The sequence below is a fragment of the Ursus americanus genome, chromosome 13 (genome assembly GCF_024610735.1).
Source record: "Ursus americanus isolate L20-20 chromosome 13, mUrsAme1.1.p, whole genome shotgun sequence".
In the NCBI taxonomy this organism is placed as follows: Eukaryota; Metazoa; Chordata; class Mammalia; order Carnivora; family Ursidae; genus Ursus; species Ursus americanus.
In genome coordinates this window covers 50886061-50900984 of record NC_142139.1, presented here as the reverse complement: position 1 = coordinate 50900984, position 14924 = coordinate 50886061, and the positions used below count along the sequence as shown (strand labels likewise).

Genomic DNA, 14924 nt, shown 5'->3' with positions numbered 1-14924 from the left:
GCTGAACGTTACATCATCTAATCCTGTGACCTTCCCCGTGACGTACTACTATTCACTAGGATGAAATACGGATTATTCCCTTGATCGTCTTTGATTGTTTATTGCCAATAAATATGCAAGGTTGCCGCTGTTCGGGGAGATCGCACTCTTGGTGGTGGCATGCCTGGCGGTCGTGCCCTGCACCCACGCTTTCTTTTGCAAGCTAACCTGTCTGTGCCTCGTCCTTTTCCCAAATCAATGCTGCAGCTCCGTGGACAGTGTCGCGGCAAACTTTCACCTCTTGCTAAATTTGTTAGGTATTTTATTGTTTTTAATGTTATTATAAAAGGGATCAATATCTTTTACTTCTTCTTTCAGAAAATTTATTTTTAGTGTCCAGAAAAGCTACTGACTTCTGCATGGTAATTTTATGTCCTGAAACTTTACTGAATTTGTTGATTAGTTCTAACAGTTTTTAGTTGTCTTTAGGATTTTGTATATATAAATTCGTGTCATCTGAAAAGAGACAATTTTACTTCTTTCTTTTGAATTCTGATGCCTTTTATTTATTTTTTTGCCTGATTCCTCTAGCTAGGACTTACAAAACTATGTTGAATAGGAGTTCGTGATAGTGGGCAGCCTTGTCTTGTTCCTGATATTAAAGAAAAATATTTCAGCCTTTCACTATTGAATATGATGTTAGCTCCAGGCTTGTTATACATGGCTTTTATTATGCTGAGGTATGTCCCTTGTATGTTTAATTTGTTAAGTGTTTTTTTAATGAACAGATGTTGAATTGTGTCAAATGCTTTTTCTGTATCTGTTGAGATGATTATATAATTTTTTCTTTCATTCTATTAATATGATGTATTACATAGATTAATTTGCATATGTTTAACCATCCTTGCAAACCTGGGATAAATCCCACTTGTTAATGGTGAATGATCCTTTTACTGTATTGCTGGATTTGGTTTGCTAGTATTTTATTGGGAATACTATAATTTCTTGCATCTGTATTCATCAGGGATATTGGCCTGTAACTTTCTTTGCTAGAGTGTCAGAATCTGGCTTTGGTATCAGACAGTGCTGGCCTTGTAAAATGAGTTTGAGAGTGTTCCCTCTTCTTTTTTTTGAAAGTTTGAACATAACTGGTGTTAATACTTCTTTAAATGTTTGGTAAAATTCAGCAGCGAAGCCATCTGGTCCTGGGCTTTTCTTCATTGGTAGATTTTGGATTACTTATTCAATTTCTTCTCTCTCTCTCTCTCTCTCTCTCTCTCTATATATATATATATATATAAAGAGAGAGAGAGAGAGAGAGAAAGAGGGAGAGAGAGAGAGGGAGAAAGGGAGAGAGTTTGTAGGCATATAGTTTTTCATAGTAGACCTTTATAGATCCTTTGTATTTCTGTGGGCTCAGTTATTTGTATTATTATTTTTCTCCATGGAAACCATGGAGTTTTTGCCCTAAAACACTGCATTTAATTAAAATTGTTGATTGTCTATTTTTTACTAAAGATTTGTCTATCTGTATATCTCTTAAAATCCATTTTTTGACCATTGAATAGCAATAGCATTCAATGACTATACAATTTATATTAATAGGAAGCATTTGTTGAATATTTACAATGTATCAAATCCACTGCATGAAAAGTGGCAAAGAAATTTGGTGTTGAATGCGACCTATACAGTTTTATCAGTGGTGAATATACCTTTTCTATTAGGATTTTATAGAAGTCTCTTATAACTGAGTATTATTCTTCATGTATATGAAGAGATCTCATAGAAAAGGTGGACAGTTGATTATTTTTTTAGCGATTTAAAAAAAAAAAGCAAAGTACAATAAACCTGGACTGTTAGTGGTATAGATTTCCATGCTGTGAAAATTTTTAAGCACTAGAATACCTACAGGTAGATGTTTGAAAATCCCACATTTTGAAAGATTTCTTAAAGTAAGACCTATCCCATCTTACAGGGACTATCTGAGAGAGAAAGTGCGAATTAATTCAACATAAAATCTTCTAAATCTAGGATTAAGTGATCATAAATTAGTTAATGTTTTACCTTCTGTAATAGATCGTTAGCTTCAATCAACATTGGCTTTGATTTTCTGAGACCATACAGAGGAGGAAGTTAACTGACTTAATAAAACATCTCCTGCTCAGCGATGGTCCCTGTTGAATAACTCTCAAGTCCCTAATGGAGAATTAGTACATTTTCTCTAAGGGTTTAAAAGATAATCAAAGTAGACTCTTTACCTTTGGAATGAGATCTTTCCTGCAGCTACAGTAATTTCATCTGGCTGGAAGTCATCTAAACAAATGTTTTAATGAGCGCATTACAAAAAAATCACAGCTATCTTTTTGCTGTCCATTATTGCTTTTCCCTTAAGAGAGGATTATACTTCACAGGTGATACCTATCAGTAGAGGCTACACCCACACCCCAGTATTATAAACAATGAATGATTTTAGCTTAGAAATAACTGTATCTTCTGGCTTATAATACTACTTACTTTATAAACTTTGTTTACCCAGAAACTCAGTAGAGATAACATCATCATTATATTTTTTTTGAGTTTTTAAAAAAAATTTCAGGAATACAATAAAACGAGTATTGGTGCTAAAAACTAAGGGAAATAAAAATGCAAAATGTGAAGACTGGTTCTAAGTTGCTATAATCCCATTGTGGAGAAAAATCAGTTATATAAAAATTAAATGTAGAATTGAAGTCGCTAGAAAGTATAGACTATATTATAACTCTCTCACCTTCCACAACATGTTAAGGTTATCCTTTGTATGCAACATACTTATTGAAAAAGATGTAGAAAACAAGCAATCACTGAATGAATGAAGTATTGCACTCATTCAGAGAATCAGTGTAATTAAAATTGGGATATAAAATATTGGTAAACCTTAGATGGATAATAAATGAGATCAGAGTATAGAGTAAGAACATTCTTAAGAATTTATTTAAGATGTATTGATAGTTCCCAGACTTAAAGGTATTGGAAAGAAAATTTTATGAAATAAGTAGTAGGAAGCAAAGCTAAATAGATAAGATTAGTTGAAACCATGAAAGATCTTAATTCCATGGTGGGAAGCCTATATTTTATTCAGTGGGAGGGACAGTGATGAGAAACATTTCAGTGAAATTCCCTTCTTTCAGTTCAATTGATGTGAGGGGAAAGGGTGAAAAAAATCAAAGATGATACCATAGTTTTAACTCTGAATAAGTGGGAAAATGTGCAATGATTAGTAATATGAAAATTAAAAGAGGTAAGGTAGAGGTGGCAGTTTATATGAATAACACATACAGTTTGATCTTTCAATTTTTGAAATATTCTGAACTTATTTTCCAGAAGTTTCTTTTCTCTAACTTTTATTTTTATCTCAAACCCATTTTTGTTATCATTGACATTTTTGATAGTAAAACAAATGGGTCATTTGCATTTGTTTTTATTTTATCCTGTCACTGAACCTCTAGTTTATCCAAAAGTGACTTTTTAACTGAAAAACCTTAGGAGTTCTTGAAATGCTGAAAAAAAATGTTTGTTCCTTTTGTAGTAGTTTTTACCCACATAAAGTCCAGAGTTGACATTTATGAGTAGTTGTTTGCTTCATTAAAGACATCGGTTTATTTTGTACTCTGGGCATTTTGTAGCAACAAAATAGATTTGATTCTTTGTTTTATTTACAAATATGCTTTTTACTTTCCTAAAAGACAGAGAGACACTTGGTCAGAAAGAGGTAACTATGAAGCTGTAGCCCAGACATTTCATTTGTTGGTTTCCTTGTTCCATGATAGCCATCTTCTTATGATGTGGCCAGGAGTGCTTAGGTATTGTTGAGAAAGATAAAACAATGCTTATCCTGAAATTAAAAAAAAAAAATTATTGAGCTATTCAAGCAATATTTTTAAAACTACGCATAGGGTATATGACAGTAGTACAGATGGCATAGATACGTACTGAAGGAAGTTGACATAAAGTAATAAAAAAAAAACTTAATATTTCCCTAAGTGCCAGTGAAGAATAATGTAGAATAAAAATGTTTATTAGTAACTTTTAAAGAGGATTATGAAGCTCAGAGGGATTGGTTCATGAGGACTCATTTGTGATAGACTAGAATTAAAACAATGATTTCAGCAATGCAAACTAATATTTCATATCCCGTTTTTAGATCTACTTTTACCATTTTGTTTTTAACATATATCACAATATACTTTTTATTGTTGTTATCTATTATCTAATCTAAAAGTAATTTGTGATGATTGACAAGAAAAATGTAGACTCTGAGCTAAAAACCAGTAATATATGATGCATGGGCTAAGCTGGGCACAGAATTGAACAGGAGATTGCACATGTCAAAACCAACCAAACAGCTAAATAAACAAGTTGTTGGGAAAGATAGACCATCTCAGTATATATTTGAGTTTGTTAGATTCTTAACAGAAGGGATAAAAGTGCAAGAGAACTCATGTATTGTTAGGATGCTTATCCATTTGAACAACATAATGGTCCTTATTCTCAATATAGAAACTTTGTAAAACATGAAAAAGATCTTCCGCATATGATCAGCCGTTGGTAGACTCCCTGAACAAAACGTAATGCAATTACACGAGGAAGCGAAGTGATTATGGCAGTTTTCTGATTACCTGGAAACATGGAAAAAGCCTGAAAAAGTTTGAAGGAATGAATAGTTGGCAGCTTATTTCTTAGACAATTATCTTGAATATGAACTGTCTTCCATAGGCTTAAGGTGGGAGTTTTATGGCAGACACCTCATAAATGAGATTTTAGGGAGTAGCAAAAGGGCAGGAATTTTTAATTCCTGACTGAAAAACCACCTCTATGCTAGAAATATCGGCCATGTTGAAAATAAAGATATTTCATTGTGAAAGTTCAAGATTATGAATTCTTCCATTTAAGCAACAAATATACTTACTTAGCATATATTACTGGCCATTCTGTTTATCATCAGAAGTTGAGGTCCTTGTGCTCAGGATGAAAATTTTTGTCAGGAAAACTCTAAATTCTTAAAAGAGTGCTAAGAGGATATCTAGAAGTTTTATACTTATGTCTTTGTCTTAAAGATGTGAAAGAAGATCTTGAAGACATGCTGCATACCATCAACACAGTAAAACCTTCAGTTACCCTTGACGAATTTAATCTGATTAAAACTCCATTGTGACACTGTTGAGTAAACAAGTTTTCAAGTAGAGTGATGGAAAATGTACGCATTTCCCCCTGCACTTTCTTTCTTTATCTATGGTCTACATTAGGGAGTTTTTATGGCCCTTTTTTTTATTTGGAGTAAAGCTCTTAAAGCCTCTAAATGGGGAAAAAAAATTACTCTGTAACATAAGTACAAATGAATAAGTGCAAAAATTAGAAGTCTCTAAGAGGAAAATTCACAGTTTCTTTTCAGTTAGAGATTTGTGTACAGAATAGAGATCTGCATAGTGAGCATCAATTCTAAAAGTAACAAAGTTTTACCCATTATTCCTTCACATGAGCTCAGCAGTGGTCCTTGCTGTTAGCAGAGAGATGCTTATTTTGTCTTTGTCCATAATTACTATCAATCGCGTCCTTGGGCATCCATGGTACAAACCATGACAGAATTTAAGAGCCTTAGGTTCTCCATTTTTATCGCTTTTGAAAGATTTACAACACACACACGCACACACAATCTTGATATTATAATCTCGGAAAATATTGATGAAATTTCCTTTTGAATTATTTCTTTATTTAAAAAAATTTCCTTAAGTGTAGCAAACTGATTGGTTTTCTCAGCATAATGAACAGCTATGACTTTCTATTTCGTCTATATTAACATTCACATTACTTAAATCACCTTTTGCTTTGCTCTGAACTTGATATTGAAAAACTTTTATGCATCATTGATTCTTACTATGCCTCAGATAATTGGTCCTGTTACAGTGACTTACATAATACATAGCTGAGAAAATGAGAGACTTCTCCAAGAAATAGAGTTTATCTTAAACTGATTTTGTTTCAGTGAGGTCATTCTTAACTCAATATGGATGATGTTTTGACAAATCTATTAAATTATAGAAATTGAAAAAAGTATTTCATAGACTGACAGATAGTATTTTGCATTGAGCTTCAGATCTCCCTAACACTAAACATTCTAAAATTCCAGATTTCTATTATTAAATAAATGAAAATGAGCTCCTTGCAATTTATGTGGTAGAAGAGTAATACAAAATTATCAATCTGCTGAGATGCTCTGATTTCTAGACTATTATTTCACCTTTGTCATTCTCTGAATCTTCTGTGGATTGAGCAACGTGTAGAAGTCAGACCTGTTATTTATGCCATTGAGAATACGGGTTTCAGACTTTGTACTGTATTTTGAGGAGATTGTGAATCACGGCTTCACTGATGACCAGTGCAGGCATTTGACTGTATTTTGAGGATTCTACACACAAATCTAGCATTGGTCATATTTTGAATGCTTAATCCGCGAAAGGGAATAATTTCGGCTTCACAGTGGTACAGAAAATTCTAACACGTTTGGAATATAAGAGGGGAAAAATTGGGCCAGTTACATGGACTTTTCCTACTTTTAGAGCAGTTCCTCAGTGTTCTTAGTCTAAAGACAAAATGCTCATATATCTAAATGCATTATTCATTCCGTCTGCAGTCAGATGAGAGTTAGCAACATAGATACTCAGCCTCAACCATTGCACAAAAATAGTCAAACAAATTTTTGCAACACATTCAAGTCTTAATCTAAGTATGTCTTTCTTCTATGATTGAGAAATCTCCATTCTTTCTTAAAATGGCTGGGAACATGTCCCTATATTTCGGTGGTGATGTTCTGTCACTTATGACACAATAAATCACATAAATTCTTTAAATGCCAATCCTAGAGTAAGACAGAAACATAAGACTGAATATTACACCATGGGATAAGACTGAAGTGTATTATGAACTCAACTAGAAGCAGAATTAAGTTATCCCCTTGAATTGAGTCATGACATTTTAAGACTGCTCTTTAATAATTCCTTCTCCCTGCTATGAAAGAAACATTTCCTGGTAGTATTTTCTTTCCTCTGTTGCTTTTTTTTTCCCCTTCTGCTCTCCATTTCAGGGTTGTCTTCCTAATATACTTGGTCTGGAACAATTAAATATGTGATAAACTCAGCAAAAATATGTGATTAAGTTGTTTTATTCCGAGTTTAACCTACATACATCCTAATAACCAGAAAACATTAGCCAGCACTTATTTTTAAATTAGAATAAGTGTTAGCTAATTTAATGGCCTTGTAATTATCAATGTCTACAGATAATATGAAAATCTGTTTTAAAACAGGGTGACTAACATAGTATAATAAAAAATATTATTATAAAAAAATAAAACAAAACAGGGTTTCTTAATATAATTTTTGTGTTGTATCAGTATTCAGTCAGAAGCCGAAAAATTAAGATATATATATATATGTATGCAGATATATATTTGTTATAAGAGATTTTTATAAGGGTTTATATAATTGTGGTAGCTGGTAAGATGTCTATAAGGCTACCGTCTTTGTATGTGATGCTAGAGTGTGAAATTCTGAAAAATTGGACAAGCAGTTGGGAAGAGAAGGCTGATGTTAGGTGGAAAAGAACAAGCTGTAATTCACAAGCATTTGCTGAAATGAAAAAATGGATTGGAAGTTATTTCTTCCTACTTTTTGCTGCTTTCCACCTTGATGATGTTGATGTCATACAGGAGAAACAGGTGCCCGTCATCATCACAGAGCTAAACACATATCTCGCCCAAGAGAAGCTGAAGGAGGATTCAGCAAAGGGTGGCATGGTTGGTTGCAGGCTCAGACTGTGTGTCATACCAATAAACCAAGGTGAAAAGCTGCAGTGGGCATGATCTGCAGAGGCACCTGATGACTTCACCTTGCCCTTCCCAATAAAAAGCCATATGGCTGCTGCTTCACTTGTGCCCACAAGTCTCACAAAAGTGTCTCTGTGCCCCACACTAACTGGAATCACACAGGATAGGGGATTCTGAGAAATGTTGTTTATCTTAGCTCTGTTGATACATTACAGAGCCATCATGCTGCCATGGGTCCATTTGGAAGTCTGATGAAGTTTATATATCCCCTTTCAGAATTATGTCTTTAATATTTTAAATGCATGAGATGAAATGCAGAAAATTACCTAGAGAATCAGTTATATTAAAACAGTTATCAGAACATGAGAAATCAAATTTGTGATATCGTAATAAAAAGGCTTTGTAATATATTTAACAACAAGATCCAGGCAAATATTTAATGCTTAATAACAATAGTAATTTTTAAGCCGTGGTGAGTGTAAATCATACTTCATATTTGTAACAAAATGTGATAGGAAAACAGTTCCTATGATGAGAAGTTTATAAATATTGTTGTTGTGATTTGTTGGCTAAAGTCATACTTCAAGAAAATGATAAATTTTCAGTTGGAGGTTAGTGAAAATATATGACTTCTTTTTTCCTAATCCACATGCACAGATCATCTGAATTTTATTCATGGACCCCATCAGTAGGATCTGTAAATCCTAGGATAGAACCCCTCCTTTGGAATCAAAAACTCTTTCAGTGAAAGATCTTTACCAATACTTACTTTTTAAGGTAATAAGTTTAAAGAAACATTTCTTAGGTCTAAATGCCCTGCTGTGAGATAATACATGCTAAATGATGTCTCTGGTATAATAAGCCACACATTTTTTTTTTTTACATGTCTGTAGTTACAAAGTCTTAATTATAACGAACAGCATTTCAGCAGAACTCTGTGAAAAGTAAAATTAACATTACCACAAGAATTGGCATGCTAAATTGTTAGTAGACTCCCCAGGGTTTTCTGTCTTGCTATGAAGACTTTAATGATTTCTTCATAGTTTAGACATAGTAAAATAGCACCATTTGGGCTTCTGAGTATGGCAGTCACTAAATATTTTCAAATAAATTTCTTTCAATCTGTATTTTACTTATAAAGAATTTTTTTGCATGTAGTAAGATTGCACAGCTTACTAAATGGATATTGCTATGTGGTTATAAAGGGAAGTATTCAATATTAGTATAGAATATCACATTTCTATCGCATAATGTTTTTAAGTTGTGTTTACTCTAATTTTGGCCCTCTGCATTCAACCTTATTTGTTCTTGCATACAGTCCTTAAAAAAATGACTCTGGAGGCATTATTTTAGTTTTCTGTTTTTCTTTTTTTTTTCCTTTGATGAATTTGATATTACACTGTGTAAGTAAATTTTTTTCACATTGTGTAAATTTAAGGTGTAAAGCCTTTTACGTTGATGCATTTATATATTGTAATATGTTTGCCCTTGAAGCAATATTTATCACATCATGCCATTATTATAAAATATTATTGTCTATTCATTATGCTGCATTAAATATCTATGGCTTATTTACTGTCATTTTACGTTTTAAGTTTGTACCCTTAAATGAAATCAATCTTATCACCACCCCTGCCCCCCCATAACTACGACTTTACTCTGTTTTTTTAACAGGCTTGAATTTTAATTAATTAATTAATTAATAATTAATTAATTATTGCTTTTTATTTTTTTACTGAAATATAGTTAACATGCAATATTACATTAGTTTCAAGTGTACAACATAATGATTTGACATTTATATATATTATGAAAATATCACCACAATAAATTATCATTTATCACCATACAAAGTCATTACAGTATTATTAACTCTAGTCCATATGCTATATTTTACATCACAGAGACTTATTACTGGACATTTATACCTCTTAATCCCCTTAAATTATTTCACCCATTCTTCCATGCTCTTTCCCTCTGGCAACCACCTGTTTGTTACCTGTATTCACGAGTCTGTTTCTCTTTATTTGTGTTTGTTCATTTGTTTTATTTTTTATATTTCACATGTAGGGTAAATCATATGGTGTTTGTTTTTTTCTGTCAGACTTATTTCACTTAGCCTAATACCCTCTTATCTATCCAAGTACTTGCAGATGACAAGATTTCATTATTTTTTATGGCTGAATAATATTCCATTATGTGTATGAGTGTGTGTGTGTGTGTATATATGTGTGTGTGTCTATGGAATGGATTATTGGGTTATATGGTATTTGGAATTCTTGGATTATATGGTCTTTGGAATTGTTGCATTATGTGGTATTTATTTTAAATTTTTTGAGGAATCTCCATATTGTTTTTCATAGTGGCTACATTAAATCACATTCCCTCTGACAGTGCATGAGGGTTCCCTTTTCTCCACATCCTTGCCAACGCTTGTTATTTCTTGTCTTTTTGATATTACCCATTATGGAAGGTATGAGGTGATGTCTCATTGTGGTTTTGATTTGCGTTTTCCCTAATGAGTAATGATATTAAGCATGTTTTTATGTGCCTGTTGACCAACTGTGTGTATTCTTTGCAAAAATGTCTATGAGGTCCTCTGCTCATTTTTAATCAGATTATTTGTGTGTGTGTGTGTGTGTGTGTGTGTTCAGTTATATGAGTTAGCTGTAAATTTTGGGCATGAACCTCTTGTCAGATACGCCATTTGAAAATATCTTCTCCTGTTCAATAGGTTGTCTTTTAGTTTTGTTGATGGTTTCCTTCACTATGCAAAAGCTTTTTAGTTTGATGTAGTCCCCATAGTTTATTTTTGCTTTTGTTTCTCTTGCCTGAGGAGACAGATCAAAGAATATCGCTAAGATCAATGTTCAAGAGTTTACTGCCTATTTTTTCCTATAGTAGTTTTATGGTTTCAGGTCTTATATTTTGGTCTTTAATCCATTTTGAATTTATTTTTGTTTATTATGTAAGAGTGGCTCTTTTTCTTTTCTTTTTCTTTTCTTTCTTTCTTTCTTTCTTTTTTTTTTTTTTTGGCATGTAGCTGTCCAGTTTTCCCAACAGCATTTATTGAAGAAGAGACTGTCTTTTCCCCATTGTATATTCTTGCTTCCTTTGTTGTAGATTAATTGACCATAAAATCATAGAGTTATTTCTGGGTTCTGGGTTCTGTGTTCTGTTCTTTTGATTTGTGTGTCTATTTTTGTTCCAGTATCATGCTGTTTTGATCACTACAGCTTTATGGTATAGTTCAAAATCAGAGAACATGTTACCCCCAGCTTTGTTCTTCTTTTTAAAGCTTGCTTTGGCAATTTGGGGTCTTTTGTGGTTCCATATAAATTTTAGGATTATTTGTTCTGGTTCTGTGAAAAATGCCATTGATATTTTGATAGAGAGTGCATTGAATCTGTATATTATTTTGGACAGTATGGACATTTTAAGAATATTAATTCTTCCAATCTATGAGCACAGAATACATTTCCATTTATTTATGTTATTTTTAATTTTTTTCACTGTTGTCATAGTTTTCAGAGTACAGGTGTTTCACCTCTTTGGTTGAATTTATTTCTGGGCATTTTATTCTTTTGATGCAATCATAAATGAGATTGATTTATTAATTTTTCTATCTTATAGTTTGTTATTAGTGAATAGAAACACAAGAGATTACTGTATATTAATTTTGTATACTGCAATATTATTGAATTCATTCATTCACTAGTTTTAATAAATGAGAAACCAAAACAATGAAAACTAATTTCTTTTTGGTGGAGGTTTTAGGGTTTTCTATATTTACTGTCATGCCATCTGCAAATTGGACAATTTTACTTCTTCCTTACCATTTTGATGCCTTTCTTTTCTTTTTCCGGTGTGTTTGCTGTGGCTTGGATTTCCAATACTCTGTTGATAAAGTGGTGAGAGTAGGCACACTTGCCTTGTTCTTGACCATAGAGGGAGAGCTTTCAGCTTTTCACTATTGAGTATGATGTTAGCTTTGGGTTTGTCTTATATGTTATTTATTATGTTGAGGTATGTTTCCTTTATACCTACCCATCATGTTGACAGTTTTTATCATAAATGGATGCTGAATTTTGTCAAATGCTTTTTCTGCATCTATGGAGATGATTATATGATTTTTATCCTTCATTTTAATATGGTTATCATGTAGACTGGTTTGTGGATATTGAAACATCCTTTCATTCCTGGAGTAAATCCCAGTTGATCATGGTGTATAACCCTTTTAGTGTATTTTTGAATTCAGTTTGCTAATATTTTCTTTAGGATTTTTGCTTCTATGTTCATCAGGGATATTGGCCCATAATTTTTTTGTGTATGTTGCGTCTTTATCTTGTTTTGGTATCAGGGTAACGCTGCCCTCAAGAATGAGTTTGGAAACATTTCTTCCTCAATTTTGGGAAATATTTTGAGAACAATAGATATTAACTCTTCTTTAAAAGTTTGTAGAATTCACCTGTGAATCTGTTTGGTCCTGGATTATTTGTTGGGAGTATTTTGATTACTTATTTAAGTTTGTTAACATTAATTCGTCTGTTAAGATATTCCATTTTTTCCTGATGCAGTGTTAAAAGATTGTGTGTTTCTAGGAATTTATCCAGTTCTTCTAGGTTGTCCAATTTGTTAGTGTATAGTCGTTCTATTTCTCTCTTATAATCTTTTGTGTTTTTGTGATGTCGGTTGTAACTTTTCTTTCATTTATTATTTTGTTTATTTGGTCTTTTCTTTCTCTTTTTTTAATGAGTTTGGGTAAAGGTTTATCAATTTTCTTTATCTTTTCAAGGAATCTTGATTTCATTGATGCTTTCCATTTTTTACAAGTCTCGATTTCATTTATCTTTTTTTTTTTAAAGATTTTATTTATTTATTTGATAGAGAGAGACAGCCAGCGAGAGAGGGAACACAAGCAGGGGGAGTGGGAGAGGAAGAAGCAGGCTCCTAGTGGAGGAGCCTGATGTGGGGCTCGATCCTGGAACGCTGGGATCACGCCCTGAGCCGAAGGCAGACGCTTAACGACTACGCCACACAGGCGCCCCACGATTTCATTTATCTTAACTCTTATCTTTATTATTTTCTTTCTTCTACTAACTTTGGGCTTCATTATTTCTTCTTTTTCTATTTCCTTTAGGTGTAGTGTTAGATTTTTTTTTTTTTTAATTTTCTGAGGTAAGCCTATCTGGCTATGAACTTGCCTCTTACAGCTGTTTTTGCTATGTACAGTAGGTTTTAAAGTGGTATTGTGTTTCAGCTTTCATTTTTCTCCAGGTATTTTTTGACTTACTCTTTCATTTCTTTGTTGACCCATTGGTTGTTCAGTAACATGTTGTTTAATCTCCATTTATTTGTGATTTTTCCTGTTTTCTTCCAGTAATTCTTGTTTCATACCATTTGTGGTTAGAAGAGATGCTTGATTTGATTTCAGTCTTTTAAGTTTATTGAGTTTTTTTGTGGCCCAACATATGATCCATTCTGGAGAATGTTCCATGTGCACTTGAGTGGAATGTGTATGCTGGTTTTGGATGGAATGTTAGGTATATATTAAGTCTATCCGTTCTAAAGTGTCATTTAAGTCTGATATTTTCTTATTGATTTTCTATCTGTAGGATCTATCCATTGATGTATGTGGGATGATAAAGTCCCCTACTGCCATTGTATTACTGTCAGTTTCTCTCTTTATTCCTGCTAATATTTGCTTCTTATATTTAGGTGCTCCAGTATTGGGTGCATAGATATTTACAATTGTTATATCCTCTTGTTAGACTGATCCTTTTATCATTATGTAATGCCCTTCTTTGTCTCTGATTACCATCTTTTTTTAAAGACTGTTTTGTTTGATACAAATATTGTTGCCCCAACTTTCTTTTTGTTTCCAATTGCATGGAACATCTGTTTCCATCTCTTGACTTTCAGTCTGTATGTGTCTTAAGGTCTGAAGTGAGTCTCTTGCAGGCAGCATATATATGGGTCTTGTGTTTTTTTGAATCCATTCAGCCCTCTGTCTTCTCATTGGAACATTTACTCCATTTACATTTAAAGTAATTATTGATTTTTTTTTCATTTTTCTGTTTATGTAATTTTTTCTCTCTTTCTTCTGTCTCTTGCTCTATTCACTTGTTATTTGATGACTTTCTTTAGTGTAATGTTGGGTTAATTTCTCATTTTTTGTGTATTATTATAAGTTTTTGGTTTGTTGTTACCATGAAGTTCGTATATAACAATTGATCTGTGTTGTGCTCTATTTTTAGTTGATGGTTGTTTAAGTCAAATTCATTAAAAAATCTCTACATTTCTATTCCCACTCCAGATGTTATATACTTGACATCATATTTTCATCTTTTTATTTTGTGTATTCCTTAATTTTGTAGATATAGTTGATTTACTACTTTGTCTTTTAACTTTCATACGAGCTTTATAAGTGGTTTATCCACTACTTTTACTGTACGTTTGCTTTTATCATTGAGATTTCTTTTTACAATTTTCTTGTAGTTATGACCTTTTCTTTTCTGCTTAAAGAAGTCCCTTTAAAACACCTTAGAAGGCTGGTTTAGTGATGATGATCTCTTTAACTTTTGTTTTTCTGGGACTCTTCAGCTCTCTTTTAATTCTGAATGGTGATCTTGTCAGGTTGGAATATTCTTAGTTGTGGGGTTTTTTCCTTTCAGCACTTTGGATATATTATGTCACTCCCTTCTGGCCTACAAAATTTCTGCTGAAAAACCATCTTTAGTATGGGGATTCCCTTGTAAATAACTAGTTGCTTTTCTCTGCTTTTAAGATTCTTTCTTTATGTTTAATTTTTGACATTTTAATTATAATGTGTCTTGGTGTGGACCTCTTTGGGCTCATCTTGTTTGTGGCTTTCTGTGTTTCCTGGCTCTGGAAGTTTCCATCTTCAAGTTAGGGAAATTTTTAGCCTTTGCTTCTTTAAATAAGTTTTCTGCCCTTTCCTCTCTATCTTCTCCTTCTGAGATCGTTTAATGTGAATGTTAGAATACTTGATATTGTCCAAGAACTTCTTCAACTATCCTCATCTTTTTTAAACTGTTTTTGTTGTTGTTTTTGTTCAGCTTAGGTG

At 32.7% G+C, this 14924-nt stretch overlaps 1 pseudogene; it reads left to right on the top strand.

The window, feature by feature from the left end:
- Window positions 1–7513: 7513 nt before the first annotated feature.
- The window catches only part of LOC123793037 (large ribosomal subunit protein uL10 pseudogene), a 59785-nt pseudogene continuing 52374 nt past the window's right edge, over window positions 7514–14924 (top strand).